The 18,035-nt window shown below is 38.5% G+C and overlaps 1 long non-coding RNA gene across 2 annotated transcripts in view; it reads right to left on the reverse strand.

Annotated features, from left to right (window-relative positions):
• LOC102546921 (uncharacterized) overlaps window positions 1-15,916 on the reverse strand; it is a 41,033-nt gene extending 25,117 nt beyond the window's left edge. For both annotated transcript variants that reach the window (XR_015639717.1, XR_015639716.1), the window contains exons 1-3: window positions 15,829-15,916; window positions 14,591-14,931; window positions 2,251-2,351 (exon numbers count right to left, since the gene is read on the reverse strand). This is a non-coding gene — a long non-coding RNA (uncharacterized LOC102546921). The remainder of the gene's footprint in view (window positions 1-2,250; window positions 2,352-14,590; window positions 14,932-15,828) is intronic.
• Window positions 15,917-18,035: the final 2,119 nt, after the last annotated feature.

Genomic DNA, 18,035 nt, shown 5'->3' on the forward strand with positions numbered 1-18,035 from the left:
AAGAAGTGCAGACCGACAGGAGCCAGATGTAGATCGCTCCTGAGAGACACAGCCAGAATACAGCAAATACAGAGGCAAATGCCAGCAGCAAACCACTGAACTGAGAATAGGACCCCCGTTGAAGGAATCAGAGAAAGAACTGGAAGAGCTTGAAGGGGCTCGAGACCCCATATGTACAACAATGCCAAGCAACCAGAGCTTCCAGGGACTAAGCCACTACCCAAAGACTATACATGGACTGACCCTGGACTCTGACCTCATAGGTAGCAATGAATATCCTAGTAAGAGCACCAGTGGAAGGGGAAGCCCTGGGTCCTGCTAAGACTGAACCCCCAGTGAACTAGTCTATGGGGGGAGGGCGGCAATGGTGGGAGGGTTGGGAGGGGAACACCCATAAGGAAGGGGAGGGGGGAGGGGGATGTTTGCCCGGAAACCGGGAAAGGGAATAACACTCGAAATGTATATAAGAAATACTCAAGTTAATAAAAAAAAAAAAAAAAAAAAAAGAAATACTCAAGTTAATAAAAAAAAAAAGAATAGTGATATCCTTTACAGAAACTCTGACAATATAGGATCTGATCATTCAAAATGTATTTTAATATATCAACTCAATTTTGTTCTTTATTATTATTATTCCTCTTATTTCCTGATGTATTACCTCATGTATTGATGTTTCTATAAAATTCTGCACAGAGTGTTCAATGTAACTGTTTGGGCTGAATGGATTTCTAATTTTAAAACTTCATTTTTAAAGGAAAAGTTCACAATATTTTAAATGACCATTTATGTTTTAGAATATTAGTGTTAGCATATGAGGTGACCTTAAGAAATCTAAACCAAAAATATCCGAGAGAGAAATAACTAGAGAAGAAAATAATAATGAAAAACCCTGATATGTCCCAAATTTCCAAATTTCCCTAGAGGTCTCATAACTTAGTACAAAGCAAGTAGTATATAGAGTCCGTCTAAAGAGCATCTCCCTCAAAATGTACTTGTGCTACTCATCTAGGGTGTCTAGCAGAGGGGATGGAGGCTACAAACATTTTGAGCTTCTGCAAGGCTGAAATGATAGATAGATAGATAGATAGATAGATAGATAGATAGATAGATAGATAGATAGATAGATAGACAGACAGACAGATAGACAGACATGACGGATGGATGGACAGATGGTTGGATGGGTAGATGGATGAATGGGTATATGGATGGATGGATAGATAGGTAGACAGATAGATAGATAGATAGATAGATAGATAGATAGATAGATAGATAGATAGATAGATAGACAGACAGATAGATAGGCTGATAAACTGATAGATAAACTGATCAAAAAGATGCAAGAGAACAAATAGAAAAGAGTAAAGCTGAAACATACAAAATAACTATGAAAATACTACTGGCACACAAATGGGAAAAAAGATGACTCTTCCCACTAGAATCTTCTTAGAGCAATTGAACTGGATGTAGAAACACCTTTAACTACATAATTTCATTTTGTCTTTGGAAATTCTATTTGGGGGCTGGAAAGATGGTTCCATGGTTAAGAGAGCTTGTTGCTCTACAAGATAACCCAGATTCAATTTTCAACACCCGTGTGGCATTCCACAGTAGTGTGTAACTCAAGTTTCAGCCCAACTTCTTTGAGAGTAATTGTTCCAACATGTCAAAGTTAACTTAGAAGCAGCAAGTTTCTAACCGACTATATTCCCCTCTATCCACTATCCCACACTTGTTTCCCCCAGAGACAAAAGGGAATCTCATTCTCTTGGGAATTCTGAGAAAACACTTCATATTTCAGAGATGTGGCTTTTTCTGCAGGAAAATTTAATGATCCCCAGTGAAATTGCTTCTAGCTTTTGATTTCTCTACATTCTCCTTCTCTCAGCCTAGGATACTAGTTGACCTACTTTGGAAGCTGAAGAAAAGGCCATGTAAGAGAAGAAGTCAACTATGAGATGGCACCAGGAGCTCTGAGTTTTAATGAGGCAATGCTAAATCCAAAGTTTCAGATATGATGACAACATCAGATCCTACTGCCTAGGGGCATATGAAACATGTAGACTGATTGGCAGTGTTGTCAAAAACAAACTTGGGATAGAAGCATGTACCTCAATGTCAATAAGATCTTTGAAATAGGCCAGGCCCCAATGTATAGCTCCAACTGATAAAAAAAAAAAACTTGACCCATATAAATTCTTCATAAATATCTCCAGGGACTAAATGGCTAGAAAACTAGATATAACATCATACTTTCTGTGATTATCTGTCCCTGATATTTGTTCTTCACAGTTGACTGGGTTCAAGTCATGGTGCTTCTGTTTCTTAACATCATTCTTTCCAAGCTTCTTTACCTATGAAATAATGGTAATACAATTTACCCATGGGATATATTTAAGAATAAATAAAACCATGCAATTATAGTACATACATGTGTGTGTTTTAAATTTCAGCTTTTCTCATAGGTGTCCTTTCTTTGGATTTGCCAAACCCAACCCCTGAAAAGTGCCTTTCTTCTCAGCTCAATTATACCATGCTTCACAGACCCAATCAATCAAGTCCCAAGTTCCACCGCCCTCTACCACAGGCATCAGAACCACTTGCTGCTGGCTGTTTTAACCTTTGTCATCATCTCTGTTTGTAAGAGTCTTCTAATAATGTTTTCTAAACTGGGTGACTTTAAACAAATAGAACTTGCTGTTTCCCAATTCTGGAAGCTCCAAGTCTGAAATCAAGGTGTCTAAGATTGGCAGTGGAATCCTTTCTTTTATCTTCCCAGCTTCTTATCATGGCCACTGATCTGTATTCATAGTTTAATTGCTACATCACTCCAATTCTCTGCTTCTCTTGCCACACAGCTTCCTATATGTGTATCTGTCTTCATTGGTTTGTATAATTTTGTTTTGTTGTATGAATGCTAATCATGGTGTATTATGGTCCAATCCTAATGACTTTAATGACATCTGTGAAAACCCTGTTTCCAGATGAGGTTATATCTACATATCAGAAACTCATATGATTTAGTGTATTTCAAAGGGGTACAAATCAATGTATAATACCAGGTCCCTGCTTTGTTTGTATATCAATTTTATTAGCTTTTTCCTTATCATGTACCAGGCAATGTAATTGTAAACAAGAAATATTATAGTCCTTACTCCTATGAAAATATCTATCCATACAAGGAGGCAGATATTAAAGAGCTAAAAATGGAATAGATTAGTAGCCAACTGCAATGGTAGTAAGTTGCCAAGGGTAGTGTGAGTACATGTAGCAAGGCAGTCTTGCCTAATACAGAGAGGAGGAAGACTTCTCTTGGAACCAAAAGGCAACTAGGTGACCCAGTTGGGTAGGGCTAAGAACTAATCAATGCACCATAATACATTTGGTGTATGTGTCCTGTATGGACAATATGCACACATTTTCTATGAATAAGGAAGGAGATATAACTTGAAAGAAATTCAAAGCTGAGGATGTAGTCCAATGGTCCAACACCTGCTTACTGGGTTGGATTCCGAGTACCACAAAAGGAATAGAAGCAAATCAACCAAGAAAAACAAAATAAGGCAATATGACCGGGACAGAAATAACAGGGAACTAAGGCATAGGAAAGAGCCAAATAGCTATAAGCAACTTGCTCTGCAGAGCAATGAAATCCATGGTCGAGAAGGCTATTGTTTGTAACTATTTTCATGAGATGGCACCATGAGTAACACCTATGCATAAATATCTTCTGGGGCTCTTAGTAAAGCATTCTCAAACTCTGACTTAGTCTGCTGTCCTGCTATTTTACAGTCAGTGTTGTGATTGGTATCTTCTTGGTTTCTGTGTCCTGCATTTATTTTCTCGCTGTGTGCTTTGATCATGTTAGTCCACTTCCAATCACCAGGACATTGCCTGAGCAGCAAGAAAGAACAGTGAAGGAACATTTGATTTAGGTGTCTTTGTCCTTCCATGTCACTGGTCTTACTGAAAATAATTTTTAAAAAAACCGTACTAAATGAAACCAAAAGAATCAGGCACATTAGTATATTACAAAATTATATATTATATGTAAATGTGTATTAAATTAAATAAGGATTATATAAATAGGTAACCACTTTCCCTTATCTAGGTCCTATATCCTTTTATCTAATAGAGGCTATCAGTTCTGTAACTGTACTGTCCTTTTCTTCCTGTAATCAACTCACAAATAATTGTTACTTGCATATCATTTACATTTTACTAGGTATTGAAGTAATGTAGAAGTGATATGAAGTAAAAGAGGGTTAGAGTTATGTTCAAATGGTACCACACAATTTTATATAAAGGACTTGAGCATCTGGAGTGTAACTGTACACTGACCACCTTCTACACACACACACACACACACACACACACACACACACACACACACACACAGGGGCAGAAGCATTAGAATTAGCCCTTTAGCAGTGTAAATGGAAAATGCGAAGAATTATCAAAGTTGTTTTACACCCCATGGTTAAAGAGGACAAGCTCTCTTCACCTGAGTGGAAATATCATAAGACCTCCAGTCCTATATATTAAACGAAACTGGCCCTTTAAAGATTTTTACAAACTGGTGATACTAGACGCAACGTTCATGCTGTGATGCTTATTTTCCTTAAATGTTCGTCTTTATTGAGTTGGAGACAGAACAAAGTAAAATCTATTTCATTTACAATTGTCAGGCTAATGAAAGAGAAACTGTAGAGATTTGTATAAACATTCACTCTATTCTGAGGTTTGTTAAACGTTTGAGTGCAGTGGGATCCTATTAAATTCTCAGCTCTAAAAAGGAAGAAAAATATTACTTTATTCTACTCTGCGGCCTAATGCACAGTACTTTTTGTTTAATCAGGAATCATAAATACTAGGGATTTAGTTTGAGTTTGGGATCACTCAACGCCTCCAGGATTAATGCCTCCTGGCACTAAGCAAGAATATTAAATTAAGGAAAATGCCAGTCTTATAGCTTTACTAAATGCAATTTATAGCTTAGCCATCATATTAAATCTTTTAATTGAAATTTGTAAAACAAACGGCAGTATTGGTAATTCCTTTATCAGCTTCCAATTCTCTGCCTACTTAACATCAGCCTCCAACCCGAGGGAAATATAATTCCCAAGCACAATCCCTGGACACGAGAAAATGTCATTGAATATCCACATCACCTAACCTTCATGTTCACTGCTCCTACAAGGTACCACTCCTTCATTTATCATACAAATGCCTTCATTTCTATTCTGTGGTACACATGCCCGTTAACAGGGGTTTTCTAGTTTACTGTTATCAAGACTTCCAGCTTAGGCTGTAATTACACAGCAAGAAAAAAAAACAATAGTTCAAGTGGAATCAGGAGCAACCAAAGTGGCTACTGAAGTTCTGGAAAGTCAAAATCCAGGCACCAAACATTGGTAAATCTGTGAAATAAGAGAGATATGTAGAGTGGCATAGACAGTGAGAAAAACTAGACCTGGCAGAAGATCATTATCTTCTTCAAGAATGTTTTCCTACTTTCTATAATTGATGATTTCCGAATGGTACACTGGGCTTTCTTCTATATATTTGGCCATGTGCCTATAGACTTAACAATCCCTTCCTGTTGGAAAGGGGAAGTAAATCCTACCTAGACCTTAAACATCCTTAGCGCACAAACCATTGTGCTACACAGAGCTCAGACAGCATGAGAGTGAGGGAAGAACCCACTCGGGAGACAAGGAAGGAAACTTACATGAGCCCACCACTTCTCACAGGCTTGAAGGGATAGCAGAAACGGTTGCGGAAGTTGTATGAGGGAAGTAAGAGGACTCAGATTTGACCCTGACCCCTAAACAATCTCCACGACTTGTGCAAACACCAGTGACATCCACAAGGAGAGCTGGACCAAGCTCCACCCATATCTTGTTATAAGATCTCAGTGAGTACACTTATCTGTACTAGTCACAAAAGAAGCTCCAACTGAGGGTGGGAGATATCCAAGTGGACCATTGAAGGTGGTTTAAGGCTTCTAATCCTGCCAAAGGACCTATAATATCTGTGTAACATAAAATTATGTATGTCTTCTTAATCAAATAACTGACACTCATCAAATCAGATATGGCACTTCTTCCCTCCCTGCATTGTTAAAGATAAAGAATTTCCTTCCCAGTGCCATACACATTTTCTAGACGAGCTGTTGTTAGCTACTATTTTTGTCAAATCAAGCTACCAGTGGCTTTTGGAGCTTCATCACCCAAAATAAGGAGCACATTCTGCATCTCTCAGCCATGGTTTTTATCAGCTAGTGTCATTTGCTTTCCATTGCTCTCAACATTGTTATAGTTGCAAATAAATGATTGTTAGTTTTAATTGTCAATCCACTGTAGAATCAGTTAAGAAGAGGATCGCAATAAAGGATTGTGTAGCTCAAGTGAGTTTGTGACTGTGGCCCTGAAATAATCGCCTGTATTGCTTTAGAATACAGGTTGGGAAGATGCAGCCACCATGTGTGGTACCATTCCCTAGGTTCTCACTACTGGACTGTGTAAATATAGATACGAGGCTAAGCACAAATAACCACTCACGTGTTAATTGTTCTTTGGTCTTAGCTGTAGTAATGAGCTATAATCTGGAACTGTGAGCTAAAATAAACCTTTGCCTCCCAGGTTGTTTTTGTCAGCATATCTATTACAACAGATGTGGAACTAGATCACTCAGTCTCTCTGCCTTTATTTCTCCTATAAATACTCTTACTCATATCAGCCTGGACTGGATCATACACTTCAATACATACATACATACATACATACATACATACATACATACATACATACATACACTTCAAGCAAGAATCATGGACCCGTAGCTGGATAAGTATGAAATATCAAATTGAAATCCCCACAGTGAGTGCTAGAAACCAAAAGGTGCTTCCCAATGTTCTTCTGAGACTAGAGAGAAATTGTTCTTAAGGGCTGGCTATGGGTCTCTTATCCCAGATATAAAACTCTGTGTATCACTCACAGTGCATTTGACACTTCTGAGAAGGTTCTAGAGCTGCTGAGGCAAGACCCTTCCAGAAGAGCTTATTCCTGCTCATGACTCCTTCCATGAGCAGGGATAAGATGAATTAAATTTTGCCCAACCTTCATCCTGGGCATTCCAAAAACATGACTGTGATATGTTGAATGTTGAGAGAAAGGCCCAGAGTCTACAAAATCCCCTTGTTGTTTTCACCATCTGTGGTGGTTTGTATGTGCTTGGCCCAGGGAGTGGCACTGTTGAGAGGTGTGGCCCTGTTGGAGTAGGTATGGCATCATGGGTGTGGATCTTTGATATCTTTGTCATAACTGATGTGGAGTGAGCATTCTGCTAGCAGCCTTCAGATGAAGATGTAAGACTCTCAGCTACTCCTGCACCATGCCTTCTTGGATGTGGCTATGTTCCTGCCTTGATAATGGACTGAACTTCTGAACCTTTAGGCCAGCCCCAATTAAACGTTATCCTTTATAAGACTTGCCCTGGCCATGGTGTCTGTTCACAGCAGTAAAACCCTAGCTATGATACCATCCGTCCATCTACTAGATTTTCATACAACAGCCTGTCTTCCCAATTCTATCAGCCTCCACTTTCTTTCTCAAGTGTCCTTTCATATCCTATTACCCTTGCTCTGAGAGACTGCTGTTGTAACCTGAGCATTACATTCACAGTGTAGCTCATAGCTTGACATTATCTCATGGTTTCTCTCCTTCCTGGCATCTCTGAGCTTCCTTCTACTTAACTCTCAGGAGATTCTTCCACTTTCTTCTAGAAAGAACACAGAGCTAGTGTTATGTAATCATCTAATTCTGCCTCATTGCTGGCAGTTAAGGGCCCCTCTCTAGGGACATATTTAGTCTCTTCTGGGTGTTTAGTCAATGTCAGATGAACAGGAAACCCAAACGTAAGTCTTTGCATTGATCTTCTACTTCGTTTTCTCATATACAAGAGTAAAGACTATGCTTCCCCAGAGATGTCATGATTTAATTATCCTTAGCTCCTCAAAAAGTAGAGGATGACATTAATATTCTTACTGAATTACCATTAATTGGTTTATCAAAAAATATTTTAATAATCCCAATGTGTAGTCCTTCAGACATGATGGCTTCCTTTCCAAGCTAATATCACATTGAGTAAAACTTAAGAACATTTTGTTTCATCTTCAAAATGAGTTTCCCAAATGCTAAGGTACTGCCTAAGAAATAAGAAGTTCTGAACCCCCAGACTAGCTAATCCTAGGCTACTGCATAATCCAGAAAGTTCTGCACCATTTTGGGGAGTCATTACTGGTAACTTTTCCTGGGATAACATCAACAAACATTCCAAAATATTTGGTTAGGCTCCTGAACCTGTGTTCAGGAAAAGCTGTTCACATCATGATGGAGAGGGCTGGATCTCAGTGTCTGCTGTAAAGGCTTACCCCCAAAGGCCTACTACCTTCATCTCTGAGTCACACTTTATAAAGATTCTGATAGTTCTCTTTAGCATTACCACCATCTAGAAAACAAGTTAAAACATGAGCATGTAGGGGATAACCCAGGTCAAAATACACCAGCAACCCAGGAGTCTCAATATCACATTGGTTTGGCAAAGAAAGAGAGAAAGAAAGAAAGAAAGAAAGAAAGAAAGAAAGAAAGAAAGAAAGAAAGAGAGAGAGAGAGAGAAAGAAAGAAAGAAAGAAAGAAAGAAAGAAAGAAAGAAAGAAAGAAAGAAAGGAGAAAAAGAAAAAGACAGATATAACTGGACACTTTATGTACTATATCAGGAAAGGAAAGAAAAGAAAATATGTTAGACCAAGTTATGAATCATTTCAAATAAAGGTTAATTATGGATTTTGTTGTGTATCTGTTTCTCCTCCTCCACTTATGACATCTTTTTACACAGAGAAAACAGAAGTTGTCACTTCTGCAGAGTCTGCTATAGTCTAACTTTCTCCCAGTGTCCTGCAGGCTTTTCAAGTAGGTACACTAAACTTGTCCATCAGTTTATCTAAAGTTAAATCACAAGTGGCAGATTCAGGTTGAAGTCCATCCTAACACCCTTCTCACATACCATACTCTCCCTTAAAGATGTCACCCAATCTCAGTTCATCATTCAATACATGGATCAGTGATGGCCAAGTTGTCAAGCCGAGGAGACAGCTTACTGCAGAGCACACACTTCTGCACCTCATTCTGGAAGCCTGAGCATTTCTTGTGCTATTCACTAACCAGGTGCCTGACCTTGATCTCGCCCTACAGCTTGTCTGCCCTTCCCTTACTTCCCTGCCTTTTTATTTCAGCAGCTGAATTATTTCTAATGTGTTTGGGAATCTAGTGCCCTCTGATTCCTTTGCAGAAGTGGATGGAGCTCTTTGAATACGTTAATATATTGAAAATCAAGACACAATTCTTTCTGTCTTTTGCCATGATATCCTTCCCTCAAAGAATTCAATTTCCAGGCACTAGCGTTCCTTTCACCACAGATATCACTCCTCTAACAATGCTACTTTATCTGCCTTTAGAGTTTAAAAATCGTCCATCATGAGTGCATTACGAAATCACTCCCAGGCAAAGGTCAGAAAGTGGCTGCTGCGTGTAATGAATTTCTGAAGAGGACATCGGCCCAGTCCTTCTCATCCAGGCACTGCGTCTCAACGATGAAGGGAAGAGGATAATTGGAGACATATCCTTAAAACACATGCCTCATAATCACCCTTCATCTCTGAGCCATCCTGTCAAAATTGAAAAAGGTCTTTTGTGCTTTAAGGAAACTGATTTAGTCTCTTCTTTCAGATTTCATCTTAAAGAAAGGAAACTGTATGAGTAGCCATTGGGTACCAACTGGAACCTCCCCTTACACACTTTGTTGCTGAGGTATACAGGAGCATGGGCAAGGGCAGAAGGAAGTTATGACGTGCTGGGTTTTCTTTATTTGGCATTTAGTGTCCACTGTCAATTAAGTCATTTTCAGTTTTCTTCGTTCTGAGTTTCTATGATATTAGCATCTTTCATCTCCAAGTTCATTGTCATCCCTGGCAAACATGTCCAGAAGAAAAGGCTTCACTATAGGTTTACCAGTTATTTCTAATGACACCTTTTGAGGAACCTGATATTCCAAACAGTACTCAGTACTGCAAGAAGAATGTAGCAGGTATGTAATCAAATTAAATTCTCAAAGTCAATACACTATACATTTCCTAAAGCCATTTGTGGATAGAAACTCACTGAAAACTACCCGGAAGGATGGTGGACATCGTAACAACTGTGGAATGGCACAGCTGGGATGATACATGGGAGGTGAGGGCTACATCCGAGAGGGATTTTAACCTGCCCTGACATATCTTCACAGTACACAAACAAAATAAAAACAAAATTATATGAGTAATACTCTAAGACAAAATTAAAATAACTAGGCATAAAGCGTGTATGACTTCTATCTTTCTCAGAGTGGTTAGAAATATCCTCTGCTTCCCTCGGCACTGATGCTCATGGAGAGATTTGCTCAATTGTCTGCCTTGGGAGTATAAGCTCATCACTTTCCCACTCTCTGATCAATGATAATGCACTCTCTTTTGGGAAAAGAAAATACGACAAGATAAACTCAGACAGAAAGGAGAAAAGACCTTATGGTTCTGTCCAGGGACAAATGACCTCTTACCCAAGCATCCAAGTGCTCCCTTAGATAAAAGAAAGGGACTAAGCACTCCTGGTCTATATCTCTCACCCTCCACCTTCTTCTAAATCTCTACCATATGCACTGACCCTCAGACCGCTAGCACCATGGCAGCCCCATCATCATCCAATCCCATATGCTGGCCCCTTCATCTAAAGATCATCCAGATCCTTCCAATTGGAGTGTGAGTGTTATAAAAAAATTAATTATAAGATAAAACTTTCTGATGCATCTTTGCAAATGGGAAAACATTGAATATGTCCTCTGTTGTTTCAAGAGGATGATCATATGATCTATTATCATCCATGCTATTCAACAACATCCTATGGTCACAACAAGCACATTGAGAATGGAAAAGGTTAAAAGGCAAAGAAATCTGTCATTATCATAGATGATACAATACTGAGTATGGAAAATTCACCACAGTAGTCGCTAGAGAAAAGGCTAGAGCAAGAGTTCAACCAACATGACATTAAATAGAAATGTATTATATTTTATATAGTTATTAAAATAGTTATATATTTTACAAAGTAAAATTTGTATTAGCACTTGACTATGAAGCGCTTAGGGACATTTTTCAAAAATTTGACAAATCCAAAGAGAAAATGGCAAGCAAAAAGTATATAGAATACAAAGTGATGTGGGGGGTCATTGAGTAGTTAAAGATAAATGGATTTTAGAAGAGATGATGATTGTGCTATTTTTCATCATTAATAATAATATGATAGTATGGTGACTAAACTGGTTGTCTACTTAATACATCTGGGAAGAGGAAATCTCATTCAAGGTTGCCTATATTATATTGGCCTGCAGGAATAACTTTGGAACATTTTCTTGATTGCTGTTTGATATAGGAGGGCCCAGCCCACTCTGGGTGGTTTCATTCCTAGGCAGGTGATCCTAGAGTGTGTAAGAAAGGTGGCCTAATGTGAACCTGAGATCAAGCCAGTAAGTAACACTCTTCCATTGGACTTTGAATCAAGCTCCTATCTTAAATTGCTATCTTAGCTTCCCCTTGATGATGGGCTGTAATTCAAGCTAAATGAAGAAACAAAGAAGACCCTTTTATCAACCATGGTGTTTATCATAGCAAAGGAGAAGGAAACTAGGACAGAAATTCTTCAAACAACACCAATGTCAGTAACCTACTACATACTAAATGTAATACCCTTCATTACATGCACACAAAAAAACCTCAAATGCCAGCACAAATATAGTGCATTTCAAATATATGGTGGATAATCAATAAAAATAGTGAAATACAGAAGGAAAGAATAAAAAATAATCAACCAAGATAAAAAGTACTATTACGGTAGTGTGGGTATGTCAGAGTATAGTGCCAACATGAATCACCTGTGAAATATTTAAACTCTACCGCAGCACAAATAATTTATCAATTGGAAAACTTCTCTGTTAATTCAATGACATGAGACAAGTTTTATAAAGTGTCACAAGCTATTAAGAAATCGTGACAGATATGCATGTTATGACCTCAGGCAAGCAGAAGCCCCTTGCCTTTTGTCAAGGATTCTTTAAAGTTTCTGACTAAACCTGCCTCCATCCGTCCCCAAATCATGGGATACTTCTGGATTCCACCACGGTTACATGTTTTTAACTTAAATCAGGATCTTTGTGGAGTATTTTAAATATACACGCAATTTATTAACAAGATAACAAGTGAAATTGAATGTCTTGCCTATTACAAAACTGTTTCATCTTGCAACAGGGAGAAAGTGACATTTTAAGAATGTCAAGCGACTTTGTCAAAGAATCAGAAGAAAAGTCAAAACACTAACAATGTGTAAAAAAAAAAAATCTGTTCACCAAATCTGAATGGGCCATTTTCAGTTTAGAAACGCAGTTCTTTTTGAGCATTTCAATAAAAGTGAAAATAAATTACAGCATCTTAAATCAGACCCATGTAACATGTAGCTCTTGTCACTTTTAAATTTGCTACTTAATGGGAGAGGAAGTCTTAATGAAACTTAATAGACTATCCAAACAAGTGATAAGCATTTGATGAGCAGCACATCAGTAAAAACTACTCCACCATCAAGAAAACCAAACGATAGCAGAACAGCAGCAATAACAACAACGAAGCCTTTAATCTAGGCCAAGAACAGCACATGATTAAGAGAAAGACAAAGACTTGAGATCAAAGTTAGACTAGAGTCTTGGTCAGCTTGAAAATGTAACTAATAAACTAGTGAATTATCTGCACATACTAATAAAATTCAAATAACCTGCCAATTTGACACAAAATACCAACTGAGGTAATATAAAAGCAATTACACTCCAGTGCCACCTGAGCCTCCACAATAAACCGGTTAATGGAGGTCATTAATTTAAGGAGTATTTAAGATGACTTGCTGCCAGGAAAAACTTCATAAACATTGAACAATTTTATAGTTTATAGGTGACAGAAATTTAGAAGACAATTTTCCAAACTTGATAACAATACTGAAAACATGTATGGCATTACCTATATAAATCTTCAAAGATTTTTTTTGTGAGACACCAATAATAAAAGATTTCTATGACCCATTTTGCATACCAAATCATCTTTACGTTCTCCATACAGAAAAAGCTACATTGCAGAAATCACTGTCCTATAAAGAGGCTATCAAAACATATTGAAAAGCAGGACAAGGAAGTAAGGGTTCTGTTGCTTTAAACTGGAACATTGTTTTTCTGAACTTCTGATATTTTTCAACTTTTTAAATTTATAATTTGGGCCAGTGTTAAGTAACAGTTTTCCTCTGAGGTTGAAACATCTCAACCCATAAGGAAGTTCTTTAAGCAGGGAGATAAACTACTCAAAATAGCTTCAGGAAGTCCCTGAAATTGATCGGATTCACTAGGCCCTTCCTTGCCAAAATAAGCAATAAAAGTTGTAAAGATTCTCAGACAAGCCAAAGTTCACAGAAGACTGAGACAAGCCCAGCTTCCTGAAAGAAGTTTAGTTCAATTGATGTACTTAGAAAGGACATTCTACAACCTGTTGAGTTTCCTGCCAGATGGACAGTATGGTCCATTCCCAGCTTTTGTGAACTTCATCTAATGATAAAGCTTTCTTTAAGTCAGTTTTTCTCCTGTAAGCAACCCCTTGCTCATTGTAAGAAAGGGATTCCTGTATTAGGACTTCTCTAGGTAGTCCCAATAAAACCTATTGGGTCACCAAGTTGGACTTGGTGGTTTCTGTACTTTATCTGTCATTGCCTCCCTATCTAAAGTGAATAGAGGTGTGTTTAGCATCTCTGCACAAAGTCGTTTGTCATACAACAGTCATTGAGATGGCTTGATAAACAAAGATGCTTGCTGCTAAGTCTGATGTTCTAAATTCAATCCCTGGCATCGCAGAGTAGTAGAAAAAAAATCTATCCCCACGAATTGCTTTCTAAGCTGCATATGTGCACCATGACAAATATATAGCCCACAAGATATATGCAAATAAATAAATGTAATAATTTTAGATTTATTTTACTTTTTACTTTTAATTATGTGTATATGGGTGTTTCCCTGTGAGTGGCTATGTGTACATGGACCCAGAGAGTTGGAGCTGTGGTTATAGAGAGTTGAGGGTTTCCCTAAGTGGATGCTGAGAATCAAACTCAGAACGAATTCTTCGAGGCTGAAGAACCATCTCTGTGGCACCATATTTATATTGTTGTTTTAACTTAGAATTTTTGTTGGGATCAGTTTACTCCTCAAGATAAATATTCTCTGTTGTACGTAATTACAGTTTCTGATTCTGTGTTTTGTCACCAAGGAACTTACCATTCCAAATAATCACATTTGTGACCCACATCCCTCCTGTAACTAGGCAAACCGAGGGTTGGGTCAGTGGGTGGGGTTTAACCCTTTCCGGTTGGAAGCGCTCTATGGTTCTTTGAGCAGGGCAGGTTTATTTCCGACTCACTCTTACCTGAGACTTGAGACTTAGGAATGTTGCTTTTTTCTGGAGAACATCCTCTTCTTGAATTCACCCTCTATCACCAAGCAAGTGCCTCAAAGATCAAGTTCAGCATCACAACTAGACTGCAGCCAGGAGCTTTAACCCCCCAGGGTACCACCCTCACATTGACCTGGCAACTCTTCAGCACTGCAACTTCGACATGATTTCAGGATTTGAAATTGTTTATACCCAGTGTTTCCGGTTGTTTGGGAAGCAACGGTCGATCCAAACTTGCACATAAGTCTTTGCTTGCCTGTTTTAGATTAGAGTTGCAGGACCCTTCTACCCTAGCAGGCACATGCTTTACGCTTCTGAAAGGCAAAAATGATGCAAAACAATCCTAAGTAAGATTAAATGAGAAATATTTTTTTAAGTACAAAACTAGTTTAATTACAAATAAGCAAATGAGATGGCTGACCTGTGGCATCCTCCCGCTGGGATTTTTCCCAGTTTTAGAGGCCCGGGCAAGTCACCATTTTGAACTGTGTTTTCATTTCTGCTCTCATTCCCAGCACTTTATTGTAAGCACTTTCTCACACCATTAAAAATGCTTAATGACCATTTCAGTTGGTTGTGCAGTAAAAGTCTATGCGTGCTCTAAATTACGTGGTGATAATTTGTGCGAGTCCCTTTATTAACAAATAAGCATTTGAGAGCAATAAAGCATGCATATGCTCACGTACGCACTGCAGTCATGAAGTTCATCTCCATGACACATCCATCGCCAGCCCAAAAGCCAGGTTAGAGCACGCGACCGCAGACTGCTCCTCTCCCGCTTCTCTTCCCGTAGCTAGCCACTTGGCAATTGGAGTAATCCCTCTTCTAAGGGATATCAATTCTAGCTTTACTTGGGGTACAGTGTACCCAGTTCTTTTTCTAATCTTTCCTTCACCCAGGTATAAGTAGCTGTATAAGAAGTAGTAGAAGAGGCTCAGATCCAGAGAATTCCAGAAACATGGAACTGTGGGTGACCGGAACCTGTGTCCCAATGCTATGATCACCCCTACAGAGCCCCCAAATAAACTCTTATCCAGTTTAAGGTGAGACTTGTGGTTTTCCTGGCAACAACTTCTATCCGTTGACCAAATAATTTTCATGTCTCAACCAAAATATCAGAAAGATGATTATTATTAATACCTCCTCCCCATCTCAAACCAAGATGGGGGGGTAGAAGTAACAATTATACATGAATTGTAAAGTCTACTCACCTCTTGACCCTTTTTATGCTAAGACATAGCCATGATACCTGGAGCCCCAGCAGCGTTACAGATGATATGGCCTTAGAAGTACTGGGCTAAAAAAGGTTCTTAGAAGGCAGCTGTGTGTATGCATGGAATCACCATAGCAACACTAACCAGGCTGAATTTGACATAGTTTTATAAGAGAAAGATATAAAATATCCTCTGCCTTGGACTATAGTTTTATGCTATTATTTACATTATGAACAAGTAAGAATGAGCTTAGGTAAAAACAGGATGTGTCTCAACAATACCTTCAAGGAACTTTTATGTATAAATAATTAAAGACATAGGATAGACACAAGCAAAACTTAGTAAGGATAAATGTTGATTAGTACACAACAGAGAGGGCTGGAGAGATGGCTCCGTGGTTAAGAGCACTGATTGCTCTTCCAGAGGTCCTGAGTTCAATTCCCAGCAACCACATGGTGGCTCCCAACCATCTGTAGTGAGATCTGATGCCCTCTTCTGGTGTGTCTGAAGACAGCTACAGTGTACTCATATACATAAATAATTTTTATAAAAGACAAAATCTACATAAGGGAGAGCATGACTGAAACTATGTTGAGTAAACCATGTTTTCAGATCACAGTTATTCATATTTGGCTTCATAATTAACTATATCTTATCCCCTGTGAGGCTAGAGTTGTTTTTATCAGCACCTGTTACAGGTACTTAAATTATTTAACGAAATGATCTCCATTCCATGAATTTTTCCTGAGACTTTTAAGTTGTGAAAAGAAGTTACCTAACTTCTACATATCGACAGTATCTATAATAATTGAATCCCTTGAAAACTTAATACCATCTTCTCTGTCACGATTTTCATATTCAATTGGGAAAGTAAAACAGGGACTTAACAGCTTGAGTAGGAGTACAGAATAGAAGTAACAGGATAAATGACTCACAGATGATGAATGCCATCTTACAAATGAAAATCTAAGGCATAGAAAGTTAATAAAGGGAGGAGAGTAGAGTGGTTTGAGTGAGAATAGCACTCATAGACTTGTACATCTGAGTATGTGGTCCCCAGTTGGTGCAAATGTTTCAGAAAGGGTAGGAGGTGCGACCTTATTGGAGGAGCTGTGTCACTGGGGGTGGACTTTAAATTTACAAAAGCTCATTCCAGTTGGTCCTCTCTGCCTACTTAGATACGGATCTAAGTTCTCAGCCGCTACTCTAGCATCTTGTCTGTCCCCTTGCTGCCACGCTCCCTACGTAATAGTCATAGACTCTAACACTGTGCAACCCAGAGCCCAAAGTTAAGCATTTTCTCTTGTAAGTTGTATTGGCTGAGGGTGTTTCATCACAGCAATTCAAAAGCAGCAGGAGAGAGAACAAACTCTTCTTTCTTAACGTAGTTCAAAACCATACCGTTTGATAGAATTTCTATAACACAAACATTAATGTACAGGGAGTGTTCTCTCTCTAGGGTGGGTAGCACAGTGCCACTTGAATAACATGCCACTTTCCTTTCATACTCTATCACTCTCATCCTTTTCATATATCTTTTCCACAAGGAACAGGTTTGGGGAGAAATATCAGAAATCACATCTGAGGTCAGTCACTGTGAGTTCCCTCTCATCATCCCAATGGAGATAGCAAGCAGTGAATTGCATCTACAGGTCCAGAGTGCAGGGATAACTAGGACATGTGATGAAATGTTTGGTATCACCAGTCTTTAATATATGAGACAGCTATGAGACAGAAAGGATCAGCCAGGGGCTTAACGTAATAAACTGTAATAAGTCTAGGCTTTTAAGGTGGCCTCCCAGGACTGCATTTAGAATTTAGAGAAATGAGGAAATGGTCAAACAAGGGAGACTACAAAAGAATAGCTGATAAGACAGAAGAAAAACAGAAGCATGACATTCTCGCAGCTAAGAGAGATTATTCTAAGAGATCTGTCTTTGGGAATTAGTCAAGTAATAGAGAAGGAGGTCACTTGACTACACTACATGAGTTATTATTGATCCTTGCTCTTTCACCAAGCATAGGAGGTTGAAGTGGAAAGTTCCTGGTGTGAGGTCAAAACAGAGTTTCTCAGAAGTCTGAAATACCATCTAGAGTTTTTCTGAGAAGAGGAAAAGAAAAAAATTGATAACAATATGGAAGCTTTTGTTTGTTCTTTAAATTAACAAAAAGAAAGGTATGTTAACTTGATTTATGTGCATGGT

Source organism: Rattus norvegicus, chromosome 16 (assembly GCF_021556685.1).
Source record: "Rattus norvegicus strain SHRSP/BbbUtx chromosome 16, alternate assembly SHRSP_T2T, whole genome shotgun sequence".
NCBI classification, from domain to species: Eukaryota; Metazoa; Chordata; class Mammalia; order Rodentia; family Muridae; genus Rattus; species Rattus norvegicus.